This window comes from Mesocricetus auratus, unplaced genomic scaffold (genome assembly GCF_017639785.1).
Source record: "Mesocricetus auratus isolate SY011 unplaced genomic scaffold, BCM_Maur_2.0 Super-Scaffold_100010, whole genome shotgun sequence".
NCBI lineage: Eukaryota > Metazoa > Chordata > Mammalia > Rodentia > Cricetidae > Mesocricetus > Mesocricetus auratus.
In genome coordinates this window covers 23,338,962-23,365,934 of record NW_024429194.1, presented here as the reverse complement: position 1 = coordinate 23,365,934, position 26,973 = coordinate 23,338,962, and the positions used below count along the sequence as shown (strand labels likewise).

General features: G+C 41.7%; 1 protein-coding gene across 3 annotated transcripts in view; it reads left to right on the top strand.

Moving 5' to 3' along the window:
- The first annotated feature begins 11,339 nt into the window (after positions 1-11,339).
- Positions 11,340-26,973, top strand: part of Dis3l2 (DIS3 like 3'-5' exoribonuclease 2) — a 330,069-nt gene continuing 314,435 nt past the window's right edge. Inside the window, exon 1 of one of the 3 annotated variants that reach the window (XM_040753119.1) lies at positions 11,340-11,412. The gene's annotated coding sequence lies outside the window, so the exon portion shown is untranslated. Of the gene's footprint in view, positions 11,413-20,836; positions 21,006-26,973 lie in introns of those variants that run through there. The other 2 variants (XM_040753118.1, XM_040753120.1) reach the window with 2 other exon arrangements.

Below are 26,973 nucleotides of genomic sequence, written 5' to 3'. Positions count from 1 at the left end.
CCATGGTGTCCAACATGTCTGTGATATTTAGTCTTTCTATTTATCGATTGTTTTTTCCAGACAGGGTCTCATTGCAGCCCAGGCTGATCTGCAATTCACTATGTAGTTGAGGCTGACCTTGAACCCCTGGTTGTCCTGCTTTAACTTCCTCAGTGATGGCTTTACATCTTGCAGGTCTATAGAAATATTGCTTCTCTTGAGAAAACGTCTTTTTAATCTAACTCTGACTCAGTCCCTAGTAACCACCATACCTTTCTATTTCAGCTTTTGTAGATGTGTATGTGTGTGTGTGTGTGTATGTGCATGTGTGTATGTGTGTATGTGCACGCGTGTGTGTGTATGTGCACGCGTGTGTGTGTGTATGTGTGTGTATGAATGTACATGTGTGTATGTGTATGTGTATGTATGTGTGTGTATGTGTGTGCATGTGAGTGTGTGTAACTAACCTAGGGGTTCTTCGCCTTTCAGTGCCTTTCTCTTATCTGGCATTATGCCTTTCAGTGTGTGCATGTTGCTACAAAGACAGAGTTTTCCATCCTTTTTAAAGTCTGCGTGGCAGCTCAGCACATCATTATGGTTTGGATGTGAAGTTGCTCTCCCTGCAAAAGGCTTCTGTGATGAAGGCTCAGTCCCTGATTCAGGTAGTGTTCACAGCTGGACCTTTCAGAAAGTGGCTTTGAAGGGCCTTGACAATGAATTAAGCCCTTGATGGGTTCTTAATACAGTGGGATTATTGGGAGGCAGTGGCAGGTAGTTAATGGTGAGAGTAGGGAGCCGTCACTGGGGGTGTGTCTAGAAAGCAGACCTTGTCTTTGGTCCCTTCTGAGTTCATTCATACTCCAGCCCCCCCCCATTTCCTTTACGCGTTTTCCAATGATAGACATTTATATTGGCTCCATATTTTGGCTGTTGTGAATAACGTTGCAGTAAACATGGGAAAGCAGATGTCTCTGACACACTGATTTCATTTCCTTTGGACAGATATGCAGAAGTGGAATTGCTGGATCATAGTGTAGATCAGTGTATAATTTTTTGAGAAAATTCCAGGTTTTCCATAATGGCTGAACTGATTTACATTCCCACACCAATGTTTAAGGCTCTCTTTTCTCCACATGCTTGCCAATCGTTGGGGCTTGCCCTTGTGTTAATCGGCATTGTAACAGCTATGAGGTAATCTTACTGTGGTTTTAATTTGCAACATGATGCTTTTTTTTTGTTTTTGACAAGTTCTCATGTATCTGAGGTTGGCCTTGAACTCATGCAGCTGAGGATGACTTTCAGCTTCTATCCTCCTGCCTCCACCTCCCAAGTGCTGAAGTTACAAGTGTTTGTCACCATGCCTGGCTGTAATATGACATTCTGGGGGGAAAAAACATCTTTAGGAGTAAATAGAATTGAAGGACTTAGAAAACAACCAAGTATTAATAATGGAAAAAATAGATATAGTCAGGAGAAAATATATGTCCAGTATGCAGATGTCAAAACCTATGTAGTAATCAGATAAATATAATTAAAGGGGCTTGAGAGATTGCTAAGTAAGCTGACGAGAAGAGGGAAGACAGATCACCACTCTGCTAGGTGAGGCTCAGTTCCTTGGGAGCGCTGGTGTGACGGCTCAGCAGGTATGTTCACCTTTGCAGGCAAACTTGATGACCTGAGTTCAGGGTCAGGATCCCACGTGGGGGAAGGGGAGAACTGGTCCCCACAAGTTGTCCTATGGCCTCTGTGGTAAAGATACTTGCCACACAAGCCTGGTGAAGTGATTTCAAGTCTGGGACACGGAGATAGTGAGAACTGATTCTACAAAGCTGTTCCCCGTACATGCACACATACATACACATCATGCACTGTACACAATAGTAGATCAACATGGATTGAAAAATAAAAATACTGTCAGTATGTAGAGAAATTATAATGTTCATGCATTACAGGTGGAACTGTAAAACGGTGCAGCTATTATATAATTACAAAGTTCGGAAATTCCAGTACTAACTACATACCCAAAAGAATTGAAAACTGTGTCCATGCAAAAACACCTTCTTTAATGTTCATAGTACACTGTTGGTAATTAACAAAAAGTGATGAACAGATAAATAAGATGTGGTATATCCACACAATTCAACAATAAAAAGAAATGAAGGAGATTTGTGCTACTACAGTGTAAGCAAACCTTGAAAATATTATGCTAAGTGAAGAGTACTAGTCACAAGGGACCACATAATATATGATTCTGTGTTTAGTAAAGTCCAAGATAGGAAAACCTGTAGAGACAGAAATCAGATTGGTGGTTGCTTTGAGCTTCAAGGATGGGTAGACAATGGGAAGTGACTGCTAATGAGACAGGGTTTTTCCTCGGAGTGACTGAGAACATTCAATCACATTTGGCCACCTTTTTATGGGTTATGGCATTATTATTACAGTGACGGTGGTGATATGTGTAGTCATTATACGTTATGACTACACTAAAAAGCACTGGATTGTACACTTTAAAATGATGAGTTTGTGTGACATAAATTGTATATCAGCCCAAAAATTTCAGAAAAGAATATTCCAATCCATATGTGTATGTTATCTACTTTTCTCTTTGCAGCGCTAAAAGCAGGTTAGGGAAGGGAGGGTTATCTCAGCTCAGTGTTGAAGGACATTCGTGGGGGGGTGCATGGTGGCAGGAGCACGAGGCAGCTGGTTTCCATAGTCAGGAAAGAGATGAATGCTGTCCACCCCCGAAAACCTCACCCCAACGCCTCCTCCAACTTCTTACTCTGATGGAGACCACAGCGGGTAGAATGGTGCCGCCCACATTCAGGATGACTCTTCTCACCTCAGCCAGACCTCTCTGAAAACACCCTCACAGACGTGCCTTGGGGTTGTCTCCTAGGTGATTCTAAATGCTGTCAATCAAGACTAGCTATCATGTCTGTCTGTGCCTGTCTGTCTGCTAACTGCTGCTGGTGGTAAACATACACATGCATTTTTAGTTTCTCCTTCAGTCTAACGAGAAGGAAAGGAAAAACGCTACGCCATTGGAGTTGGGGGGGGTGTATAGGTCAGGCACATGACAGACAAGCAGTGGGGGAGGGGCGCTCTGGAGAAAGGGTGAAGAAGCCTGAGCACCAGGAAAAGCATATTGGTCTTTGGCCAGCATCTGAAAGAGACAGGAGACAGGAAAAGGAAAAGTTGCAGGCTTAGACCGGTGGGCAGATCCAACTGACTGTTGTGGCCACTCACAGGGACTACACAAGGTAGCAGGAACTCTCTGTAATAAAGTAGTGTTATTTGCTTCTTTGTTTGTTTTGTGACAAGGTCTCACTATGCAGTTTGGGCTGTCTTGGAACTCACTATGGAGACAGGCTGGCCTTGAACTCACAGAGATATACTTGCCTCTGCCTCACAAGTGCTAGGACTAAGGGAGTGTGCCACTGTGCTCCTACTGTCTGTAATGAAGTTTTAAATCTCATTTTGCATATTAAAGAGTCTCTTTTCTAATCCATTTGACTTTATATCTATTACTCTTCCTTTAAAATTGTCTTTTAGGTGTAGATCCCATTGTTTTGTTTTTTTCTTTCTTGTTACTATAGTATTTAAAGGTATATTTTTCCAACACAGCTTTGACTGAATGCCTGCTGTCATTTTTGTTTTTAAAATATGGAGGTATACATTGCGGCCTCCCAACTTGGGGGCTTCCTTCTAGACTTTCTTCCATTTACATCTTGTCACCTGTGGGCACAGGCATTCTGGTGCTCTCTCTAATTTTATTGTATTGTAGTCTAATGAAGGGTGAATGTTTCTGAGTCTTGATACCATCTAATAAGAATATCTTTGTTTTCACAACTAATTAATCTCTGTAAAGGCATAATTGTTAGTGAAATAATGAGAGTTAGTTTTTGGGAAAGCTCTCTTCCCAGTTTCTTCTCCTTTGGGGCAGTCTCTCCCATAGCTTTCTGCAGTGGAAGAAGCTAAGGCATGAGGTGTGGGGACTTGCTGGTGATTCCTCAGCGGAGCTGGGGCAAAGCCCGTTTGAGACTCATGAATGGAGTATTGTTGGGAACTGATGCCAACATGCTCCAACAGCACCCTTCCCCTGTTGGTGCTTCTTCTGTTGAAAACCTGCAGGGCAGGGCTGCCCTTGGCCAAATGGCGTATGCCGTGAACATCCCCTTTCTTCCTGTTTTCCTGCTGCACAAAGCACTGGGTGACCTGTTGTCTTTGGTCCTCTTTCTGGCTGTGGCTGAAGAAGGAATTCTCTGCTGGGAGTAGCTTCTCATGCACGTTGGCTGATATAGGGTCCTCCCTCTGGTGTTCTGTGCGTGCCGAGATGTGCTGGAACCCTGGGATGAAGATAGCTTCCTCAGTCAAGCTGGCACTTGCAATGCTTGCTTTTGTGTAAGTGTAGTTTATCTGAGCCAAGTTTTCATTCCCTCTCTCCTTTTCTGAAGTATGTATTTTTATAAAATGCATAGGTGTGAATTTTGTTTCTAAATTCCGTCTGTTTTTTTTCTTTTTTAAAGTAGGAGAATTTAGTCCATTTACATTTAATCTTATAATGGTTGTAATTGTGTTATCCGGTATTTTCTCAGTCCATAAAATTCTTGGCTTTCTTTTAAACTTAACACAGGGTTTCTAATAGATGCTGTTTTTGAGAGATTCATTTAGAGATCAAATGTAACATTTCTGAACCTAATTTCCCGGAGCTTTACTCACTGTCTTCAATTATCTAAACTAAAACATCCCTTATTCATCTTCATACATATTTTAACTCAAAAGCATTTGCTCTCATGCATAGATTTAAGTCTTTAAGAATTTACTTCTACAAATACTGCTCAATCATATTATTTTGGTTTGCTATGAAAAATTTTCTCAGTTAAAAAAATCCATCAAACCCCAAATTACATGGTTGTGTGTGTGCACACATGTGTGCACACTGGAGTGCATCATATGTCATGCAAGTCAGAGGATAACTTGTGGGTCGTGGTGATCAAAGTCAGGTTGTCAGGCTTGGTGGAAAGTGTTTTAACCCACTGAGTCATCTTGCTGCCCCCCCAGTAAGATATTTTAATATATGGTCATTACATTTTTGTTATGCCTGTACATTACATTTCTGCTTTTCACACTAACATGTTTATATCTGTGGAGAGGTCAGGCTACTCTGAATGATGTTATCATTTCTTCCTACCTATGCTCCTGCTACATCCCCTACCCTAAGACTATTCATCCTGAAGACATTATAGTCCTGCCAGGGGGTGATGGCTCTCATCTTTAATCCCAGCACTCTAGAGGCAGAGGCAGGCAGATGTCTGTGAGTTCCAGGCCAGCCTTCTCTACAGAGTGAGCTCTATTATGGCAAGGGATGTTACACAGAGAAACCCTGTCTTGAACAACCAAAACAAAACAAAAGACATAGTCCTGAGTAGTGATAATACTACTGGGTGAGTTTGTTTCCCAGGCTCAGCTAACTGGATCCCTAACCCAATTCAGAGGCTGACTTCAGACAATCAAATGTTTTCTGTGTAGAATTCTAGAGGGTTAAGACATAGTCAGTAGTGATGAAAGGGAAGGGAGACTAATTCTTCATTTTCATTTTCCCTCTTTGCCACTAAAACACATATGCTTGCTGGCACACGCTTACCCCCACTCCCTGCAAGACTTTCTAGGTAAGTGATCACTAAACAGCTGGTGTTCCATTTATTAGAAGTGCCAAAAGAGGTTTGGCAAACTATGTGGTCTACTACAAAAATATAAATACTACCCCTGTTGTTAGGACCACCATCTGTAAGACACATAGTCATTTTACACTCCTGAGAGTGGCCACCATTTAGAATAGCTTTTAATTAAATGATAGCAATATATTTACTATGTGTCAGGCACCATTATAAATGTTTTACATCTATTAGCTCTTTTAAATCTTTATAGGAACATTATGAGATGTTTTCCTGTGATCACCCACGTTCTACAGAGAAGGAAAATGGAGACTCAGAGATGTTGAGTAACTTGTCCAGGACAACACAGTCAGTAAGTAGCTCCCAGTGAGCAAATAGGGGAGTTTGGCTGTAACCCAGGCGTTTACTCCCCCTGCTTTAAGGGCTGTTAGACTGTGTGGCTGTGCCAATGACTCGGCAGCTCAACAGGCTCCTTTGTTAAATTATCTCCAGATGGAGCCAGGATCTGGCGGTGGCAAAGTATAGAAGAAAAGTAAAATCTTGTTTAATGAAGCCCTTTCTCTGCAGTGAAGTCCCCACGAGCACTCTGGGGTTTGTGAGTTTTATGTCATTCTTCTCTCCTTCAAGTGTGACAGTTATTAGGTGCCACTTGGAGCTGGTGAGACATGTCTGTGATTGAAAGAGAACATTCAGGATCCAAAGAGATGTGTAAGAGAGACAGAAGAAAGATAAAACAGGATGTTAAGAGAGGGTAAAAATGAAGACTTTTTTTGTTTTGTTTTGAGACTAGGTGTCACTGTGTAGCCCAGGCTGGCCTCAAAAATCCACATTTAAAATATTGTACATGAAATTAAAAAAGAAACACTAAGGAGCACTAAAAAAACAAAAACAAAAACAAACCAAAAACCGATAAGAGACTGTCTAAAAAGAAGACTATACTTAACAAACCTTGAGAAACTTAGGTTCAGCTGGCACAAGAGCTTGCTGTGCAACCCTGACCACGTGAGTTTTATCCTGGGAAACCCATGTAAAAAGCCAGCGGCAGAGCTGTGCATCTGTAAGCCTAACTCTCCTACAATGAGATGAGAGGTGAGACAGGAGCACTAACCAGCTCTCAGGCCAGCTAGCCTACAGTATAAAGTGTCATTCCGAAGTAAGAGACTCTTGTCTCAACAAGGTGGAAGGAGAGACCTTTCCTCTTACACCACACACACACACACACACACACACACACACACACACACACACACACACAAACTTCAAAAATTAAAAAATATGATAAGTTGATAGTTACTATAGTTAGAAGATAGAAATTATATTTATTTGTTTTTCATTTTATTTTTTATCTTATGTGCAAGGGTATTTGGCCTGCATGTATGTCATGCTATGTGCATGCAGTACCCATAGATGTCAGAAGAGGGACGTCAGATCTACAGGAGACTGGTGCTACAGACAGTTGGGAGACACACCCTGAGCGCTCAGAACTTGGGACCCCTGAAGAGCTGCCAGTGCTCTCAAAAGCTGAACCATCTCTCTAGTAAACTTTTTTTGTTTTGTTTTTTGAGATAGGGTTTCTCTGTATTGCTTTGGAGCCTGTCCTGGAACTCACTCTGTAGACCAGGCTGGCCTCAAACTCACAGAGATCTGCCTGCCTCTGCCTCCTGAATGCTCGGATTAAAGGCGTGCTCCACCGATGTCCGGTTCTAGCAAACTTTTAAATAGGAACTATAAGATAGGAAGAGAACACGATAGTAAAGCCATGAGACTCAAGAATTTTTTAAAAGGAATGCTTTAGTAGGGTTTATATTCAGAAAGTTAAAGAAAAGAGAAAGCAATACTAAAAAGAAAAAAAACCCAACCATATAAATTTAAAATAAAGCAAGAACAAAAACAGAACACAGAGTATGGCTTCCAGTGGGAACAGTGCTCTGGACCAGGTGGTGAGATGTTGAGCCTCCTTTAGGGTTTACCCACAGGACCTTGGCCCATGCATTCACCCACATATATGGTCTTTGTGATCTGAAGTCTCCCCAGATTCCTTCAGGCCAGCAAGCACTCCTCTACTTTGCCTCTTGGAATGTTTTCAGTTTTCACCCTAGTTCATACTCCTTTCATGATCCTTTGTTTCCTGTGTGATGAAATCGGCATACACACAGCAATTAAATCATGCTGCTGAATCGACTTATTCTGCCTTATCTCCTTGAAGTTCTGCCGTGTTTGCTTTGGTCACTGCACTGTTTTTCACACACCTACTCCCACACATTCATACGCACACCCTGTCTTTATCACCTGGTTCATCTTTGAGGTTGCAACACTTTTTTTTTAATTGATCCCAAGTTGCTTAGTAACTGCTCATTTCCCTGTCTTTGATGTGATGGTATTGGGTATGGAGAAAGAGACAACTTCCAGGCAGAATGTTTAAGAATGTGGTGACTGGGAAAGTGCAGTCGGGGAGCCTCTATGCCTGGGTGGATGCTAGCACAGAACCCTGGGCATAGGAAGTTGGTGCTTAGGAATCAAGGTTAAGTAGTCTGGAAAGTCCTGGGACAACAGCACCTCTCTGGAACTCCGTAACCCATCAGTGAGTTAGGGATTAACAGTAGATTCGTGGGTTGCGTGGTTTATGTCCTTCAAACGCATACTCTGAAAACCAGGCCCAGTGTAATAGGAGGTGGGACCTTTGGGAAGCAACTGGGCGGCGAGAATGAAGCCTTCGAGAATGGGATTGGTATTTTTATGAGAAGCTAGAAAGTTAATGAGCTCTTTTTCTGTCCTATCAGGATAAGACAAGAAATGGGAAGTCAGTCCTGACCAGACCATCTGCCAATGCCTTGATCTTAGAGTTCACAACTTTGGGAACTGTGTAAATCTCTGTTGTTTAAGGTCCCCTGTCTGTGGTGCTTTGTTGCAGCAGACAAGACAGATAAGATGTAGACACAATGCCTCCTAAAGTCAAATTGGTATGCTTCTAGAGGCTAGGTAGCACTTTACGTATTTCGGCAGGGTATGACAGACATTTCTCAAAGCATTTTGCATCATTAATGGGCTATTAGTCACTCAGAGACCAAACATGGAGGAAGCTTATCATGTTGAAGGGCAGAATAAAACAGGCCTTTCATAACACCGGAAAGGTCCTATCTCTTGTGATGCCACTGACATTCCACATAAATCCAACTACATGGAGCCCCATGAATCACCTGGCCCTTCAGTGGAAGACACCACAAGGTATATGAAGACAGAATTCATGAACTCATTCATTCGGGCCTTCTCTTTTCTACATCATGAGTTGGCTTTATACCTTTTATTCACCAAACAACAGAGGTAGCTTACTTTTACTAAACCGTGATAGCTTACTTGTCTTGATTTGGTCCTAGGTCTTTGCTATAGAATTAATGTCTGTTTCTTTCCCCACCTACACAACACCTCATGTGATAGTATTAGGAGATGGAGTCATTGGTAGGTGATTAGGTCATGGGCACCAAAGTCTTCATGGATGGAATTGTCTCCTTGTAATAGATTTTAGAGAATCCCCTTGTCTTTTCTACCTCGTGGGGGCACATTGAGCAGATTGCTGACAGTCAATCAGGATGTGGGTCCACATCAAACACTGAAGGGGTCTATGCCTTGATTTCAGATGTCTAGAGATGTCTGCTCATAGACTACTTATCTTATGGTATTCTGTCACAGTAGTCAGAATGAATTAAGACAGCCCTCTTGACTATACCTTGTAGATTTCCATATTCTTGAGCGAGCCACACATTTAAAAATTAATTGATTTACTTTCATAGACAGCTGGTTAAATCAATCAGGAATAGATTTAGTTTCCCAGAGAAAACCATTATTTAAAAAAATTTTATTTATCTAAAATATTTTCATTTACATACTAACCCCAGTTTCCCCTCCCTCCCTTCTCTCGACACCTACCTTCCCCATCCCACCTCTCATGCACTTCTCAGTAAGGGTAAGGCCTCCCATGGGGAGTCAACAAAGTTTGGCATATCAAGTTGAGGCAGGACCAAGCCCCCATGCCCCTATATCGAGGCTGAGCAAGGTATCCCTCCATAGGGAATGGGTTCCAAGAAGTCAGTTCATGCACTAGGGGTAAATCTTGGAAAACCATTATTTCTAAGTCTTTCAGAAGAGCTGATGGACATGTTTGTTCAATGAGGAATGTACATGGGCCAGAGATAGGTGTGTGGAGCAAGCCTCTTAGCTCAGGCCCATTCCAAAGTGTGCTGTGGTCTTCTTTCAGCCAAGTTTACTCCACATAGAGGTCATGGTAGTATGTCCATCCTGTCCTGTAACCCTCACACCAGTTATCACACTTTTTGCCAGATGTTCAGTCAAAATGAGGTCGTGGATAATCTAATGATTTTGGCTCTCCTTTCTTTATTCTTGTCCTTGAGATTCTATTCTTCAGTTTAGTTTTGGTTTTCTTAGCCTTACCTTCCATTTCTAGCCCTCTCATCCCATATTTTATTATTTCAATCCTTTGTTCTCTGTCTCTTCCGGTTTTTCCCATTCCTGTCCCCACTGGCCTGCTTCCTATTCACTGAACCCCCAAATCCCTGCTATCTAGTCTTTGCAGTTTGAATAGGCTTGTTTTGCATACATGGAAGTTTGGCTGAGGGTTCTGGAAGGATCTGAGAGAAAGCTAAAAATACCAAAGGATCCTCAGGTTCATTCCTTAAGCAAACATGTAAGTTATACCAAAGTGGGGCTTTTTAAAGCATTAAGAAATCCGGAAGTTTGCCATATCGTCTTTTCTTGATTCAACATGTAGAATAATACAGAAGCCTCCTTCACCAGAAGTGGGTCCCATTCTAGTACCTTCTACTTTGACGTTGTATTGTTGAATTTTGTTTATTCTATGGGCAACACTGGACACATGATCCCCACAGAGGTTGACAACGATGACCAGTCCCTCGCTGACAAAACTTCCTTTTCACGCTTCCCTGCACGCTCTTTGGGAGTTCCTTCTCTTCGGGTCACAGAGTCATCATGTCCTGGGCTCCATCCCTATGTATTAGCAATTCTTGACACAGCTGTCCGGTCAGGCCAAGCGGCCTCAGAAGGGATTCACACCACACCGCATCTGCTCCGTGGCCTGACACACTTTTCCCTCCCCTCCACGTGGTTGAGGTCTCTACACCCTTTTCTTCTTGTGCCTAGGCAAGCCTTCGTTTGCGCAGGCTTTATAGCTTCTTCGCCCATCTCAGCGAGCTGGGCACTGTCACCTGTCTGGCCACAGCCTGTATACTTTAGGGTACAAACCGCGCCCGTGTTACACACCTCTGTACCCCACGTGCCAACAATGCTTCTAGCCACGAACAGGCGTCCAGTGAAGGACTGATGGGTCAATGAATGGATGAGTAAGGGTTGGTAACAAGGAAGGCGCTGGCCTTGTTCCACAAGCAAGGACAGGAAGCCCAGAGCATCCTTAAGCCTGGTGGCCACCTGCAACGTGATACCGGCTAGGTGGTGGGTTCAGGACCCAGATCCTGCGAGAGGCATCCGGGACAGAAGGGCGGCTCGGTTGCCGTCTCCCAGTGGGTACACGCACCGCCCCTCCACCCCCAGCTCAATCTCGCGGCCCTACCGCAGCGACCACCGCCTCTACCGCCCACTCGCCTGGCGCGTCGCTCTTGGCCCCACCCGGCCACCGTCGCTCACTGGAACGCTCGCTCGTGACCCGGAAGCGCATTCTCCCTAGCAACTGCGGGTCCGCGGCGGTGCCGGCCTCCGGGGAGCGACGGTGAGGCTCCTGCCCCCTCCCCCTGCGCACGCCCCGGCCGCCGGGCCTGGCCTTCCTCCCGCGCCACGCTCCGCGGCCCGGGCCGTGTGTCCTCGCCTCACGGGGCGCCCGACTCCGGCGCCTCTGGTCGCCTCACGACGGCTCCGGCCTGGCCTCGGGCCCCTGACGCCCCGCGGGTCCTTCCTTTTGTAGCGCACTTCAGTGCGTGAGGAGGGAGATGGGAGGGTTGGAGCCGGTGGCTGGGGAGAGGCTCGGGTCCCCTGGGGACGTGTTCTCGTGGGTCCTGATGGAGACTGACAGGCTGGCGGCGCCTCGGGAGGGCTGAGCCGCAGCGCTTGCACATTGCCCGAGCTTTCCCGAGTGATACACTTTATCCATTCTCTGGGACGTAGAGGCTCATTTAATTGTACTCTCTGAGCCGACGGTTTCCCCGAGCGTTGGCTTTCCAGTTATGAGTGAAGCTGTGGTTACTAGATTGTATTGTAGATGCTGTCGCTTCCAGTTTTATACCGAAGGGACGTTTTATACAGAAGGATTTGACTAATCTTGGGAAAAACTTCATGTAAAATTTACTTAGTTGAAGTAGGGGCAGGTGTTAGTATATCTGGTGTACATTTCAAAAGATACAGTGGCACTGAACTCCTTTGAGTCTGGACAAGTGGTGCTAAGAAAACTTGAGATGTTGGTAACTACTGATCGTTGTGAACAGTTTGTGGAATTATTTAGGAATAAAATGCAGGAACTTAAGGCTCACCATTCAAAACTCTGTCATTTCATTTCAGTTAGTATTAAGCACCGGTAGCGTTAATGCACTTGGAATGACTTTTAGAAGACATACGACATTGTACACATTGCCCCATTGGGAAAGCGATAAGGTGACATTAAATTGAATACAATCTGCTGTGGTAGGAAGGAAGTGCTGTACAGTAGGTTAGAGGGTGGAGAAATGAATGTAGGCAGGTATTTTCAGGAATATGTTTAATAGATGATTTGCCTCCAAGGTATAGATAGACTCTGTGTTTGTATTGGAGGGGACTGAACAAACTAGATGATTTCCTATATTCCTTAGGGCTTGGGAAACATTCCATATGGTGTTCTTTAGTTCATATTTAAAATTCTAAAGTCCCTTGATTCTGATACATTTCTTTCCAAACACCATGCACACATCTCTGGTGTTCTTCCTGTTTGAGATCTAAAACAGGTGCTTTGCCCCGTGGAGATCCTTTGTCTCTGCAGTCGGTCTTATATTTATGTAAAACGAAACAGCTTAAGTAGAGTTACCGTTTAATACATGCTTGAGTCTTGTGAAATTTTGTTCTTTGACTGATATTAGTGTTTCATATGTAATAGGCACTTTGTTAGGAGACAATGAAAACAATGGTTACTCAGCAACCAGTTACTATGTTTTATCTGTGGTTTAACTCATGTGTGTGAGATTGTGTGTGTTTAGTTTATCAGTTTTTGATGCTCAGAACTTGACTTAAACTGTAGAAGAAGATAAGGATTTTAGGCCGTTGCTTTGCAGGTCCACCAAAGATACAATTATGAAGACGGAAAAGCTCTTAAGACCTTTTAGGATGTTTTATTGCTTTCTTGTAGTTATTATATTGTTTAATCTAGTTATTAAGCAGACACTGAGGAGTCCACCTGGTACTAGTCATTGTGCTTGACTGTGGAGTTGAGAATGAATGTAGACCTGCTCCCTGTTCTTAGCAGACGATAATCCAATAGCCACACAGATGTTAAGGTGCAGATGAGTTCTGTGAATGCATAGGAAAGGAAGTGCTTCAGTGAGCTTGTTAGCAGGGCAGAGAGAGACCCTGCAATGGCATACAAGGGCGAGCTTTAGAATGGAGCTAGTAGCATGTGGGACAATCTGCTAGGACCGAGGGCTGGAGACGTTAAGTGGGGCCAGATTGTGCTGGGCCTTGTAGGCAAACTGAATTTTTCTTTGTGCTTTGAATAGAGATGCCTCTATGAAGGTTTTACTCAGGGACTTAGGCTGTGTGTCGGGTGGGGATGACACAGTATGTTTGTGCCTGAATGGTCTGCTTTGTGTTTCAGTGACCAGTTAGCATTTTAATTGTTTTTTTCCCCCTTGTTCTTCAACTTGCTCCCTATGCTTTATTTTGTAAATTTTAATTTAAAACGTGGACAGCATGTGGGAGTCTCTCCTCCTACCAAGTGGGCCCTGGAGGTTGAACTCAGGCTGTCCGGCTCTGTGGCAAGTGCCAAGCCGTCTCACTGCTTCCCCCTCATGCTTATTACAGTTGGAGAAGCTCCCATGTCCCACAGAAAGATGCACTCATTTCTCTTTTATTTGGGAAAAATAGTTTTATGGATTAAAATAGGCCATTGGGACCAATTGATCAGAAGTGTTTTTAATCAGTACTACTGCTTGAAAACCAGTTTTCATTTTTAAAAAAACTCCTTTTAAAAAAAGTAGTAAACCACATAATGTAAAGCTTACTGTCGGACTGGGAGAATTAGCTTAGTTGGTAAAGTGTTTGAAGCACACGGGGACCTGAGTTCCATATCCCCAGTACTCATAAAAAGAGGACCTGGTGGCATGTGCTTGTAATAATAATAGTGCTGAGGAGCCAGAAGGATCCTGGCGGTTGTTGGCCAAGTCTAGTTTCTGAACCCCAGGTCCCAGAGAGAGGCTGTCTCAGAACAAAACAAAACAAAACACAACCAACCCCTCCCAAATAAAAACCAAGGCAGTCAGCTTGTGAGGAGTAATACCTAAGGTTGAGTTCTTCAGCTTCAAGTGTGTGTATCCAAGTGTGTGTAGACATAGTCTTAGTCATTTTAAGTGTATAGTTCAATGGTGGTGACTGTTGACTGTAACAGATCTCTAGAACAATCCATTCTCTTCTTGCCTGCTGTTGGCCACCACCATTCCACTCTCTGTTGTCATAATTTTGTCTACTTTGTATATACACCTGTCCTTCCATCACTCAGTTCAATGCTGTCAGTTAAAAAATACCCAGGTTTTCTTTCTAGTCTTTGGAGTTTATTTACAGAAAAGGGTGAAAGAGATTTTTTTGTTTTTTTTAAAAATATTTTTTGTTTGTTTTATTTTGCCAATAATATGGGGAGCCCTGGTGAGTTGGGAAATGGTCCCTTTCCTTCAGTTGGTATACAGTTGGTATTTTTCCTAACTATTGCCAGTATTTATTAGTGTTTCTGTCTGGTCTAGTGTGTGAAGTATTCATGATACCTGTTTCTTTTTAGTTGAACTTTGGTTATGCTTTTCATTGACCTTGAGTATTTTTCTTGTCTTTTCTTAATATGTTAGCTTTTCCTCTGACTCATTAAGGATACAGAGTGTAGTTCTAATGGTTACACCTTTCATGCCCTTTGTTGTCATTCTGAGACATTTCCATCCTAAGTCTTTTCTTCCCATGCCCTCTCTTACACCCTCACTCTACTGATTCAATAAGGAGTGCACACCAGGTGATAATTTCCTTACTTTACATATTTAGGAGCTGAAGCTTAAGACAATTGGGTAGTTTGATTTGCTCAAGGTCAGATAGCTAGCTAATGGTTATTTTAATTTAGGTTTTTCTAGTTGTATAACTTGATTCTAGCAAGACAGATAAGTATAGAAATAAAGCAGGAGATAGAGTAGGGAAGGCACCTACTCAGAGGAATTGGGAAGAGCGTACACGATCATGCTGTTTATAAAAGACTTCCAAGGATGCAGAAAGTATTTGGGATAAACTTTGGAAGAGAGGCATCTGCCGGGTGGGTTATGGGTGGGAGATATGGAGGGCGCAAGGAGAGTGTGTATTGCAGTGCATGGGCTTGGAAGATCAGGCATGTATGGATTGGGTGTGACTATGGAAAGCAGATGACAAGGGAGTTGGACTGAATTGTGGAAGGTTTTTTTTTTTTTAATGTCTGACTTCAAAACAGTCTTTTGTATGTCTTTAGCTACTGTAGAGTCTGGTCCAGGGCAGGCATCTTTTAAAATTGGCCTTCATTACTTAGTACAGTCTTGCACATAATTGATTCACAGGTTTATTGATTGATTGATAGCATGATTTCTTACTGTTACTTAGTTACTTTATTAGTGCTTGTGATTGAATTGTTTATTGTATGAGAAGTCTTGACTCTTGTGTTTATAAAATTCCTTCCAAAGAAGTCAGCATACTTTATGCTAATTCATTTATTGATTATCTCAGCAGTCAATTTACTATACTCAGAGAATATCCCACTATCATAGGAACTTATAATCTGGCTTCAACTATAGAGCCATTGGTCATTGAGTAGCTGTTTTTTTTTTCATTAACAATTAAAACATTTTTATGTGTGTGGTTGTTTTTGCTGCTTATATATCTGTACACAATGTGTGTGCAGTCCCCTCAGAAGCCAGAAGAGGGCACTGAATCCTTGAATCCTAGTTACAGACAGTTGTGAGCTGCCATGTGGGTGCTGGGAATTGAACCCAGCTCCTCTGGAAGAGCAGCCAGTGCTCTTAACCACAGAGACATTTCTCCAGCTCTCACTGTATGGCCTTCCCCTGTAATAAGGAAAGGCATGTGTGGAGGGCAGAGCCCAGGCTGGCTGGCGTATGTGCAGTGCTATTTTTGAATGCACAACCACCTGCCCACCACATGCAGGCTTTATTGTCAGGGTAGGATTAGACCCACTCTAATCTCAGAATTGAGAACTGAGCACTGGGTTTCATTTTGGTCTGTTAAAAATGATTAAGGAAAAACATTTTACTGTTAAAATCACAACATTCTTTGTGCAGTGCTTCTAATTGCTTTTATAAATCTTTCTGTTCAGGCAAGCATTATCTTTGCTGGTGTCTGAAGTGTTTGTCACTAGCTTGTGTTTGATCAGAGAGTGTAATTGCCCCTTGTTGTCCCCCCACCACTATCCCCATGGATCTGCAGGTGGCTACATAGAAGGATACCGCAGTATTGAAAGACTGAGTCTAGAATTCAGACCATGAGTATCATTATATGTACAGTCTTGATTGTTTTAAGTTGAGTTTATAACTGAGAAGTTACCAAATATATGTGGCAGACAGAATACCCAGGTATAGGGACTACTTTAAGAAATTACTGCTGTTGAAGGTTCTGTGCAACTCTTCTTTTGTTTTTGTTTTTTCCCCAAGACAGGGTTTCTCTGTGGCTTTGGAGGCTGTCCTGGGACTAGCTCTTGTAGACCAGGCTGGTCTCGAACTCACAGAGATCCACCTGCCTCTGCCTCCTGAGTGCTGGTGCGCCCAGTGTTGTGCAACTCTTCTTAATCCACCTCTTCCATCTCCTTTGTAAGGTTTTCTGAATTTTATATTTTCTTTATATGTGAACCACATAGCTCATCTCAGTATAGATATTTTTTCCTTTGGAGATGCCTGTTTAGTTATGTGTGGTTCACAGCGGAAGTCCCAGCACTTAGCAGCTGAGGCAGGAGAACTGTCTTGGGTTTGAGACCAGCTGGTATTAAAATTGAGCCTTTGATTCAAGAAAAGAAATGTAGACTTAACTACTTTTTAATTAGCTTTTTCCCCTTGTATTTGGTCTTCAGTTTGAACTTTTCAGTTTCTAATTTTTTTTTAAGCCACAACTAGAACCGTGCACACTGACATTTTTGGTGTGACTAATTTATGATCTTTTTTTTTAATGTTGAATCTTTTTGGTCAAGAGCAGAATTTGTTACTTTTTATGTCATTTAAAAATGATTTAAAATTTGCCAGGCAGGGGTGGTGCACTCAGGAGTCAGAGGCAGGAGGCTCTCTGAGTTCTAGGTCAGTCTGGTCCATAAGCGTGAGTTTCAGGACAGCTAGGCTCCTTGGGGAAACCCTGTCTTGAAAAACAAAACAAAACAAAATTATATTCTAACTTTAGTGATAATGCTACTGAATTATACCATTAAGTATTATATCTAGTGTTTTTGGTAATATATATTTTAAAGAGAGATTTCTTTATTTTATTTTATATGGATAATTGTTTGCCTGAGTGTATGTCTATGTATCAGGTGTGTGGAGGCTAGACAAGGGTGTCATATTCTCCATAATTGGAGTTATAGATGATTTTGTGACCCACCATATGGGTGCTGGGAATCAAACTCAAGTCCCCTAGAAAAGCAGCTAGTGCTCTTTGTTCCAGACCCATCTCTTCATCTCCTCCACCTTATCTTTTGAGATAAGGCCTCTCACTGTTCTGGGGGTACCTCCATCTCTACCACCCCCATAAGGTCAAGATGCATGCAGCTGTGCCCAAATTTATTTTGTTCTTACGTGGGTCCTTGGGATTGGAACTCAGGTCCTCATGCTTGCATGACAGACACTTTACGGATAGAATATCTTCCCAGCCCCAAGTTTTTCATCTTCTGTGGTTTGAAATAATTTAACACAGGAAACAAGATATTTGCCTTTGCATTTGTTTATGATAGACTGTGTACTCAATACTTACTATTTTAGTCTTTTGCAGTTAAATCTGTTCTATTCTTCTGGTCACTATCAGGTTTGGTAAGAAGTAGGAAATAGCTAAGAATCAAATTCATTTCTCTCACTTGTATAAATGACTTTAGTATCATTTAGTGATGAATCTTTTATCTGTTGAAGCATCACCTTCAGCACACATAAAATTTGCATTTCTTTTTTTTTCTTTTCTTTCTTTCTTTCTTTTTTTTGTTTGAGACAGGATTTTTTTGTGTAACAGCCCTGACTGTTCTGTAACTGTCTTTGTAAACCAGGCTGACCTTGAATTCACAGAAATTGGACTGCCTCTGTCTCATAAGTGCTGGGATTAAAGGTTTGTGCCACGAATGCTTGGCTTGCATTTGTCTCTTGATTGTCTGTTTAAGCATCTAATAGTGACCATAGGTAAGGTTATTTGAAATCTAAATTCAAAAGAATAGTTCTTTTTACTATTTAGACTTCAATCTGTTTTTAATAATGAGGCCCTGCTACAGACTATTTTAAGTCCTATGTATTTAGTTTTTCTTGCCATTTGAGAGAGTAAGCTTGGGTCATGGTGGTAGATTAATTTGCTGGTCTAACAGAATACAGTTATAACAAAGTATAGTTGTCTCCCATTTTATTTTCCACTCTAGATTACTTATTTTATGTGTGTGTGGGCTTGCTTGTGTGTGTATTTATGTTTACCATGTCCATGCTTGATGTCCACGGAGGTCAGTAGAGAACTGGAGTTGTGGATAGTTATGAGCCACTATGTGGGTGCTGGGAACTGAACTCTGGTCCTTTACAAGAGTAACAGTGTTCTTAACTTCTGAGCCACTTTCCATCCCTGTCTCAGTTTCTGTAGCTCCAGAAACCCAGAGGATTCTAATGATGCTTATGACCATTATATGCCATTATATGGAACAGTGTACTTGTATGTGACCTGTGCATATTGAAGTTGCCTCTAGGTTAGTTATATATCTAACAAAATCCTTATATTGTTTAGGAAATACTGACTAGGGAAAAATGTCTATGCATATTCAGCATATTTTCTGTGATTCTTTTCTACTTGTGTTGGTTGAATACTGAGGGCCCAGTGTACCACTCAAGGCTTACACAACAGAAACTGCTCAAAGCTCTGGAAGTTAGAAGCCTGACATCTAGGTATTGGCAGAATAGACTCCCGAAGGCTGTGAAGAATCTGTTCCATTGCTCCCTCTCCTAGCTTCAGGAGGTTGCTGGCAGTCTTTGACATTCTTTGGCTTTTAGACACATCATTCTAATGTTTGACTTAATATTCACATGATGTTGTCTCTGGGAGTGTGTCTGTGTTCAAATTTTTCCTTTTTAAAGACAACAATCATTGGGTATGCCCACTCTTATTTGACATCATCTTAAATAATTACTTCTGCAGAAACCAAGTGAGGCCACATGCCAAGATAAAGGTTTAGGACTTCAACATATATTATGTTAGTCAGCTGTCACTATAACCAAGTATCTGAGTGACTAACTTATTTTGGCTTATAATTTTGGAGGTCCAGTCTCTGGTGAACTAACCCTGTTGCTTGGGGCCTGTGATAAGGTATCACATCATGGTGGGAGTGCATGGCAAACCTAAATTGCATATGCCATGGCCAGAGAGCAAAGTAAAGAAGGGGAAAGAGGCCACAATTCCATAATCTGGCCTTGTCACCAATAACATAAAACCCTTTCCTGGGCTCCATTTCTTAAAGGTTCTGCCACTCCCCAGTGCTTTTAACACATGGCTCTTTGGGAGATATTCAAGGTCATAATCATAGCACTTTCCCTGCTCCTGCAGACAGTACATCTACCTGAAGGAACTGGGTGGGTCTGGGTGGTAGTGGTTTAGAAACCACTATAGGTTGAAACTGGGGCTAATGTGAGAAACCCTTAATGAGGAATGGATAGATTAAATGGAGTTCTGCTATACACTGATCTTCATTGACCGAGAACCTGAAATATCAGAGAGAGAAACCTCAGAAAGATAGATGTTTCTGAGGCCTGAGGAGTGTCCTGCTAGAGTCTCTCAGAGTTGATGAAAAGGATTCTTAACCTCAGGAAAAGAATAAAGATTCTGAGCTAAGGAAGAAACCTGAAATCTTCACCTCTGAGAACTGGCTTAGGCTTGTTCAAAGTATAGTTGGCCTCTGTACCCATGGGGTCTGTACGTAACAATTCAATTGACACAGAGGGAAGTCATTAGATTTGTATTTCTTTTTTTTTTTTTTTTTTTTTTTTTTGGTTTTTCGAGACAGGGTTTCTCTGTATCGTTTTGGAGGCTATCGGTCCAGCCCACCCTCAAACTCACAGAGATCCGCCTGCCTCTGTCTCCCGAGTGCTGGGATTAAAGGCGTGCGCCACCACCGCCCGGCAAGATTTGTATCTGCCCTGAACAGACAGTACTCTGCAGTCAATATGCTGTTTGCACAGGATTTACACTATATTGCAAATTATAATGACTATAAAGATAGTTTTCTCACATGCATGTGTGCATGTGTTTGTATGTATTTTCCTCTCTCTGTGTGTGCATGTGCGCATACATGCATGCTTGTGTGGTGGCTAGACAATAACCTCCAGTATCATGTTCAGGGAGGCCATCCATCTCCTTTGAAATAGAGACCCTTACTGGCCTGGAACTCACCAATTAGGCTAGGCTGGCTATTCAGTGAATTTCAGGGATCCTCTGTGCCTCCTGTGTGGCCTTACAAATGCCCACCAGTATGCCTGGTATTTTTACTTGGGTTCTGGGATTGTAAGGCAAGTGCTTTATTGACTGAGCCATCCCTTTCCCTGTCGAAGCTAGTTTAAAGTAAATAGAGATGGGCATAAATGCAACTACTATCTCATGTGTTATAAGGGACTTGACCATCTTTGGATTTTGGTATGCATGAGGGTCTTGGAACCAATGCCCAGAGTAGGAATACTATGCTGAAGGCTTTGAGAGACTGGGAAACATTTTTGAATTTCCTTTCTAGAATCTTTAACTTCTCAAGTAAAGGAGAAAGTAGAGATGGAAAACTGGAAATCATTGAAGAGTGAAGATGTCTTTATGTGGGAGAAATGGAGAATGCTGTTTTGGAGACACTTGCTAAAGACAGGTGTTACATTCAGTGGAAATATACTGTGTGTGAACTGTGCAAGGATTTAAAAGGTAGAGAATACAAGTGTAATTCTTTATAGAGTTTTCTAATTGATCACTACAAAGGTTTTGAATTAATTTTCCAAGTTTTATCACAAAATTCCCTTTAGGATATAATTAGTATATATAATATAGTATTTGGACACCACTGTACAACTGGAATGCTTTTTCTGGTGATTGTGTTGGATTTCCTAGGTAGACAGTGATTCAATTTATATTTGATTACTTTTAATACTGTTTATATTGCCTTTTATGTAGCCAGCTCCTTTAGAATGGCATTGAAAAGCAAGCACCACAATTGTTGGTCGCCTTTTTCTGTTTTAAGCTGGTTGGACTGACTGCCCTTAGTGCTTTCATTATTTATACTATTTTTGTTTTAAATTTTTTCTTAATGGTTCTCAACCTGTGGGTCATGACCTCCCCAGAGACTATTGGAAAATTCAGATATTTATATTATGATTCCTAACAGTAGCAAAATTGCATGAAGTAGCAATGAGAATAATTTTTTCGTTGTGGGTTACCACAACATGAGGAACTGTATTAAAGAGTCACAGCATTAGGAAGGTTGAGAACCACTGCTCTATATAGTCCTTGCTGTTCTGGAACTCACTATATAGACCAGGCAGATCTTGAGCTCATGGAGATCCACCTGCCTGTGCCTCCCAAGTGCTGGGATTAAAGACATGTGCCACTACCTGGGAATCCTTTTTTTCTTTTTAAAGTTTACTTTGAAGTTAAACCTTTAGTTTGTAGAACCAGACAGTTGTAAGAAACACGAGAGACAGGGCCCACCTGCCCTTCCCTCAGTTTTCTCTAGAACAACTGTAGTACATTATCATAACCAGGACTCTCAGCCACTGCCTTCCTGTTTTGCCACATGCTGGTGCTCTGTCTTGGTGTTTTTCCAGTTTCATGTCTACTCTGTGTGTGTGTGTGTGTGTGTGTGTGTGAGCTGTACACCTGTGGGTTTGTGTGATCACTACCACACATGCAGAAGAGTCTGTTGCAGAAGTCACTCACATTGTCCTTTAATAGCCTCAGTCATGTCTGCTCCTCTGTAGCCTGGACAGCACTCAACTCTTTTCTGTAGTTTTGTCATTTCAAGGGTGCTACATAAATGGAGTCACATAGTGCATAACTTCTGGGATTTCTTCTTCTTGGTATCATCCCCTTGAGCTTCATTCCAGTTGTTGTATGTATCAGTAGCGTGTACCTTTTTATAGCTGAGTAGTAGTCTGCAGCATGCATGATCATTCTGTTGAAGGATTGTTCTGCTTTGGCTGTTTGAACAAAGCTGCTCTGAGCATGCATGTGCAAATATAAATACTAATTTCTCTGGTGTAAATGCTCAAAGTGCGCATGCATTTAGATTCTCCCATGGTTAACATTTATTTTTTATTTTCTTTTTTGGTTTTTACGAGACAGGGTTTCTCTGTATTGTTTTGGAGGCTATCGGTCCAGCCTGGCCTCTAACTCACAGAGATCTACCTGCCTCTGCCTCCCGAGTACTGGGATTAAAGGCGTGCGCCACCACTGCCTGGCAACATTAATTTTTTATTTCTGCTATGCGTGCCTTTCCTTAAGCACACATACAATACAGTCCTCCCCCTTAAATGCTTATGTGAATTGCATGAATCATTACCTCCCAATATTTCAGTGAGTGTTTACAAGAGTAAAAACATTTTCTTACATATGCACAGACATTATCAGTTTAATTTAACATGGATACTACTCTGTTAGATCTGCTGTCTCCTACACTTTAATCAACTGATACCAAGGTCTCTTTTAGTATCTTTTTTTCTCTCTTTCCTGTTTAGTATAGTGTATTATCTTATGGACTACTCAATACAGCTTTACAAGGCATATTTTATTCTTATTGGCTCATATAGGAGATGGAACCAAGGTGAAGAAAGGTGAGATGCTTTGTCCAAGTCTCAGCTCCTAAGAGAAGAGAGTCTGGGTTCAACTCTGGTGTTTTGACTCTCAGGGTCTCTTAACCACTGAGCTGTGTGGTATTCCATTAGCCTTTTAGCTCATAGTAGCAATGTTTGGACTTACAGAAACTGATGTCTTAATTTCCTTATGTTGTTGGTGTAAACAAGTGTTACTGTATTTGTTTGAGAGTATTCCATCCATTTGGTGATGATTGGATATCTTATCTCTTTCAAATGAAGCTAATAGCCTACTTGTATCTGATTAGTGTTAATGTTACTACAGAAAGTAGTGTGTATTTGAGGTGAAGCTCTGAGCATCATTTGAGCATCATCAGGAGTTGAGGAGGCCCTACTAAGATGCCTGCTCCCTGCCCTTGAGGCCATTCAAGGATTGTTTCTTTTAGGAGGTTCTTCATTGCTCTACCTAGTCTTTAATTTCTCAAAGAAAGAGTTTCCATCTCCTAGAGGAAGGAAGTTTTATACTCTTTATCTTTTTTAGACTTTGTTGAAGGCCACTCCTCATCTGCAGTACTATCAATTGCATGTGTGTAGTTTTGCCAAGCTTGTGGTTGTGGGCACTGTATCTCTGTTCCTTCAGAACATCTGCATTCTGTGGTCCAAGCCTCTGTGTGATTGTAGCATTTATATTTAACATACATTTAGAGGCAGCAAGATCTTAGTGATGTATTTTCTTCAGTGGCAAGTTGAGTACTTGCAACTTGAAAATTTGAAGTAGTCATATGAATTTCTGAGCTTTGCTGTGGAGCTGACTTGTGCTCTGACCCTCTGCTCACAATAGTTGCATAAACACTGGCTTACTTCCCTGGTACCTGCCCATGGTTTATTTTGTGTCCCCGAGATTCTAGGTGGGTCATGGTTGTCCTTCAGTATTTTTTGAATTACTTCAGTTATTTTCTTTTCTTGGATTTTTACTGTTTTTCTGCATGTACCTGGCATTGGTAAGCAGTAAATTCATGGTATAGTTCTTCTGAGTGATGGTGCTACCAGTGAGCTGGATTGGGTTATTTCTGACTCTGTGTGTGTAGGGATGGGAATAGACAAAGGGTGACTGTTTTAGTATTGGTGGTTCTGGGCCCTTGAGAGCTAAGAGCCTATGGACTAGATTAACAGGCTTATCCCCCTGAATCCTGAGGAATATGGGCTTATGACTCCTAGCTCGAGAGGTCAGAAACTTTCAGTCTTAGATGCTTAGGTTGAGGGTTTACTGTTCTGAACATTAACTGTTAGTGGTGCTCCATGCTAACCAAGGATCCACAGTTGTGGTGGGTAGGCGTTGATAGTAGCAACAGCTGCAGCAGATGGCCAGTGCTATAGTTCTTAGGCCCTGAAAGTCTGGGCCCATAGCTTCTAGGCACTCTTAGTCCTTAGAGCTGGCAGTTTCCTAAACTCTTGTAATTCTCATTTTTGTCTCTTTACAACTCTCTCACAGTCTTGGGTTTCTGATTTCTCTTATCTTCTAATATTGTCCACTGTCATCTCAACTGCCCTACTCCCTATAGAGTGTTAGTCCTCATTTGCTTTCTGTAAGTTATCTGCTTTCTTGCCAATGCCATGTCCTCTTTCTACTGTCCATTTAGCCTGATGATTCTGATATAAAAGTCATAAGGATAGACCTCTGGGAGAGGCCTTCTCAAAAGATGTCTATTAGTTGATTTCAGAGTAAACTGGACAGTCTGGTTATATAGTTGGGAGGGTGTGTTTGCACGGGCATGTGTATGTAGCAGGTAAATGAAAGGTATCTTTCATTTATTTCTATTGTAGTGTAGTGTCCAGTTCCAGCAGTCATAGGCCCTGTATAGGGACAGACTTTGCTTCAGGACCAATCACAAGTTCCACATTGCATGTTTACTTGCTTCTTGGTGAGTTACTGAGGAGTAACTTGAGTGAGAATAGCTTCAAGGTTATCTGAAGGTTATGGAATCTTGCCTTCCAAGGCCAGTGCAGGCTATCTGGAGCAGTTGTGACTAGAGCAAGGCCTGGAGCCAGAGTTGTGGATTTAGCTGCAGGGTTTCTGGCAGCTGGTTTGTTCTCAGAGTGATAAGTTTTCTGAAGTAGCTGGGCTGCCTTGAGGTCAGTCTAGCCAGTTGTCAGAGTATAGGCTGCTAGACTGATGGTCCCCACTCCATGCTGCCAGTCACAAGTTTAGTCCATCTACCTCCCTTCAAAGCCTTGCCTTGTCTACTTCCAGAAGTTTCAATCCTTTACTCATTTACAGGAAAAAAAATTGGGCATTTATATTAGACTTAAAGCTCAACACAAAATCAGTGTTCTTGAAGCATTTAGTAGTTCCCAAAGGCATTTAGCAGGCTTAACAGTCACCAGTCCCTGTCTCCAGGGCCCTACAGAGTTGGGTCCCTTTGATCTCAGTGGTAGTTTTATCTGGGAAATATGGAAAAGCTGCAAACCATAGAGTCATCATCTTCTAAATAAAATCACATTGAAAAGTGCAAATGTAGAAAAATTTCTTCACAGAAATGACTTTTCAGGGCCTCTCAGATCCATCACTACAAACTGGACGGACCAGGTTGGTGTGAGGGCCATAAACGGCCACATCTCACTGAAGTCTAAACTTAGCTCCTCAGGCCATTTGTACTGTCAGAATTTTGTGTTTTGTTTCTTTTTTTTAATTAAAAAAATATTTTTCCCCTTTGTTTCTTGAATGATATTAGATTTTTTTTTCTGACTTTGGGCATTTTGAGGTGTAGTTGTTTGTGAGTCTGTTAAGTAGGAATTTCCAGATGTTTGTAGCAGTCCTGAGAGTGTTATATATTATTATAGCAACACTTTACCAAGGACAAAGTAATGATATGACTGACCTTAACAAAACCAACTTTTGTTGTTACTAACTCACAGAAGCCAGCTTGATAGTAGTATTTTGTGTCAAAATTAAAGAAAGCTTTGACAAACACTGGCATTTTATTTGAAATGATATGAACCTAGGGGAAACTAGTTTCAATTCTTGTATGTTTTAGTCATTTTGTTCATCAGATTATAGTATATGAAAGTCACATATTTTTCCAAATTGCCATGGTAAAATTGGCCATGTAGGCAGACTTCGCAGTTCTCTCTCTCTCTCTTTTGTCTTACTGCTTTTTAGATGATGACAGTGATTACTATTGAAATGATGCATATGGCTGGTAGATGAGTTATTTTTCAGCTCTTATTGTCTACCTGTTTCTCTATCATACCATGAAATCTGGACTGTTCTTATGGTATTCCTGCGTCATACAATTTATAGTTTATGTGTGTAATGGCCTTAAGTAGTTTTTTTTCTTTTATGTGCATACATGTGCGTGCATGTGTGTGTGTGCACGTGTGTATGTGTGTATGTAAACATGTATGTATATAGAAGCTGGAGGACCATTTCAGGGGTCATCCTTGGGGATAGGGTCTCCTTGAGGTTACCAATTATTCTAGACTGGCTGACCAGTGAGCCCCAGGGATCCTCCTGTCTTTGCCTTTGTATCACTGGGATTACCAATGTGCCACAATGCCCAGCATTTTTATATGGATTATGGGGATTGGACTCAGGTCTCTGTGCTTACAGAACAAATACTTTACAGATGACAACACTCCTCCACCCCGCCCGCCAGCCTAATAGCTGTAGTTGTTACTGAGTTGATTGCTGAGTAGGATATTTTGACATTATGCTTGGGTCTTGTGGTATAGGCCTATAACCCAAACTACTCAGGAGACTGCAGAAAGAGAATTACAGTTCAAGGCCAGTCATTGTGGGCAATTTAGGGACACTTTCTATTAAAACAAACAAACAAAATTGAAGGAAAACCAAAAAGGACTGAAAAAAGAAATAGAAGTGGTAGGACACTTGTCTAACATTCATGAAGCTTTGAGTTAAATCTCTAATATCGCAAAGACAGAAAGACAGACAGTAAGAATTTAGTCTTTGTAACCCATAATTGAGAGTTTTTAAAAAAGAAGATTAAAGAGTTTTCTTACTAATTTATTATAATTTAAGATGTGTGTGCTTGTTTAGGGGTAGATGAAACATATTAGCTATTAACTCA